Here is a 3,450-nt window from a genome sequence, read left to right on the forward strand (position 1 = left end):
ACAAGAAATGTTCAAATACTACAGGCATAAAAAGATCGCACTAAAACCCCACCCCTGTGTGCATTGAAGATGATCATGCATATGCTCTCATCGGCCCCCGTGTCTAATCTTTTCTGTATCAAAAACCAGCAAGATTTTGTAGCCCAACAAATATTCTATAATAACTCAAGGGAAATTATTGTAAAAAAAAAAATCGTAAAAGAGTTGAGTGTTAGGTGACAAAGAAATAATGCAGTGTTAATTAAATGAGGATGTTAAGTTATGATAGAATACGGTTGGGCTAAAGAATCTAGATATAACTAATTCGAACATTGATGTACTTAGTTATTTATATATCTAATGAATTTTCCTTTCCTTCTGATAAAAAAAATGAGGATATTAAGTTCGATGAGTAAAAAAAGTTGAAATAGATAAAATAAAAAATGAATAAATTAAATATAATTAAAGTTAAACTCAATAAGCAACATGTGGAAAAAGAGTTGTCATAGGACACGTAGAACACATGCCACTAAATGCACCAGTGAAGAGGAGTGATAATTTGCATAATATAGATACTAAAATAATTAGGGTAAGCCGAAGATAACCTTAGGAAAAGTAGTGATAAACATATAAGGATGCTCTTAAAAATATAGCTTTAAACAATATTGAATCATGAAGTATTAATTGAAAGGTTTGGCCAAATAAGCTTTTCCATTTACCAGTTAGATTAAAGCACGAAAATGAAGACTTGTTAGATAATTTCCCACCCCCCCCCCCCCCCCCCAACTGTTCCGGAGGATATCACAAAAAATTAACATTAAGGGAAGGTTATACAAAATAGAACCTAACCAAGCACCGCAACATTAACCTGAAAATTATTAAAAACTACCTAAGCAATACAACATAACAATCTTAGATTAGCCTTAGCCACCATTCAAGGAATCGGAGCCGGATTGATTAAATTGGCTGATTCAAATCGCACGATTATTGTTGATTGAACCGTAATCAGAATTGATCGGCTGATCTCCTTAGGGTTATAAACAATAATAAGTCTTTAAAAAAATAAAAAATTAGTAGAACTAACCATGGAATTGCCTATCCAGACTGACCCAAATCTGATTGGTTGGGACCGATTCTGATCCCTGGTTTCCACCCCTCAATAATAGTTTTTTATGGCATTGGGGTAGGCTGGGGTGGAGTGGGGTAGGGTGTGGGGTGGGGGGGGGGTGGAATCAATTTGCTTGTGATACTTTTCTGATTGTGTGCATGCCCTTCGTTTTAAAGAAAGAAAGAAAAAACTATTAAAGGATATAGTTGATTTTGAACACGTTTATATGGAAAAAGAGAACATCTTGCTGTGTATGCTGGCTTTTTGGCTTCATATGTAGGGGCATTGTCGTCGGCATCATCACCATCTGCATGTTCACTATTTTCTTGAACATCTCTCACTATCATTTTCATGTACCATAGTTAGAGGGACTAGATCAAGATCAATGGGATAACAACTTAATCAATGAGACAAGATTCTTCACATCCTCGATGATACTTTTTCATGCACGAGGGTCTATATTCAAAAAGGGGGAGGGTTCACTCCATTGTATGTGTGCAGTTGTAGGCATTGAAGGTGGTAAAAAAAGAAACCCTGAAAATATGGGGTAATTTAGACATTTTAAGGGGAGGGTGAATAGTGATCTTTGGTAGGGAAGGGAGCAACTGCGTATAATTTCACCCAAAAAAATAGCAACATGCAAATCTTTATCCCATTTAATAAATCAACATTATTAGCTCAAACTCCTTTTCTTTTTCCCCATTTGGCATCATCAAAAATAATTTTATAGAGAAATAAGAGTGAGGATATGAGGAGAGCCATAGTAAACTAATGGAATAAAGATTATTCCAATATAGTAGAAAGAATCTTTGGGATAGGGCGCAAGTTTGCCCGTTGAGCTAGAGTTGAGATTTCTAGGCTTGGGTAGGATTGAGCCGAGTCTGGGTTGAGGCTTAGGGTCCGTTTGATAACGTAACCAGAAACGTGTTTCTGTATTTTCTTGTTCTCAGAAACAAAGAAACGGCATAAATACCGTTTGGTAAAAGTGTTCTGTTCCACTTGTTTCTTGAAACATAAATTGAAATTTATAACAATTTATGCTTCAAGAAACATGAATGACGAAACAAGTTTTACTTGTTTCGCTCGTTTCTCGAAACAAAAATGGGGCACAAAAAATCGATATTGAAGACGGAGTTTGGCATCACTACCATCACCACCGTCTCCGACATCTCACCGACCGGCAACTCTCTTTCCCCTGTCATGATACCCCCACCTCGCCATCCTCATACTGCAACTGTGAATCATCTCGTCTACTGGCCTGGAACGGTAATGTCGGCACTGCTGCCACAGCCGATGAGGCCGACCTGCTCTTTCGTAAACGCTTATTGCAAGGTCTTCAAGCCAGGGAGAGATCGGTTGGGGATGACAAGAGAATGGGGTCATCGAGTTCCAAGGTTTCGATTTCTTAGTTAGGAAACTTTGTTCTTTCTCTGGAACATCAACATCCTCTGATATTACCGTAGATGGAAGTATTGATGATTTGATGGTGACATTTTGGGTAGCTACGATCCATTGACAGAGAAACAGAAAACAAATCCCTTTCGAGGAATTAGGGTTTTTTGTACTCCATTTATGGCAGCTTTTGGGGATGATGAATTAGGGCTAGTTCTTAAGAGGGTTATTGATCAAAATGACAGGAAATCTTGTGCTTAGGTTTGTAATCAGTGGTTGAGGGTAGAGGGCTTAACTCATTTGGCTTTACGGATCTTAGAACCTGAACTCCTCCGTAAATTCTTGCTGAGGTTCCCTAACTTGATTACTTTGGAAGCAGCTGGAGAGATCACTAATTCATAAACTGCTGATTTAATAGCCGAAACGTGTCCTGATCTTCGGTTGCTCAATCTCAATCTTCGTCAAACGCAGTGGGTTCTCGATGAGTTCGAGGAATTGGGTCCAAACAATGTAGGGGACGATGGTGTCTGTGCCATCGCGATTCGTTGCCCTGCTTTAACCAAGGTTTGTCTGCGTAGGCGGAGTCGAATCGGGAACGTGGGAGTTGTGGATCTCATAAAATCTTCCCAAAATTTATCGACTTTGGATCTGGCAAAGTGTACTAAGATCATGGATCAAGCATTAGAAGCCATTGGAGTAGCGACTTCACTGCGAGTTCTCAACCTGCGAGTAAACCCTGACCCTGATCAAACACCCAAAATTCTGTTTCTGTTCCAAGAAATGGAAATTTATGTTTCTGCCGTTTCTTGAAACATAAACGACAGAAACGTTATCAAACGGGCCCTTAGGGTTGAGTAAACCTAAATATAGAATGTAAAATTTTTTTAAACGAAATTATAGAATATACAATTAATATTATATATATATATATAAAAAAAAGGGCTAGCTCGACCTTGCCTAGACCTGAAAAA

General features: G+C 38.2%; 1 pseudogene; it reads left to right on the forward strand.

Moving 5' to 3' along the window:
* Positions 1-2,465: 2,465 nt before the first annotated feature.
* The window catches only part of LOC122061709, a 7,295-nt pseudogene continuing 6,310 nt past the window's right edge, over positions 2,466-3,450 (forward strand).

Source organism: Macadamia integrifolia, chromosome 14 (assembly GCF_013358625.1).
Source record: "Macadamia integrifolia cultivar HAES 741 chromosome 14, SCU_Mint_v3, whole genome shotgun sequence".
Taxonomy (NCBI): Eukaryota; Viridiplantae; Streptophyta; class Magnoliopsida; order Proteales; family Proteaceae; genus Macadamia; species Macadamia integrifolia.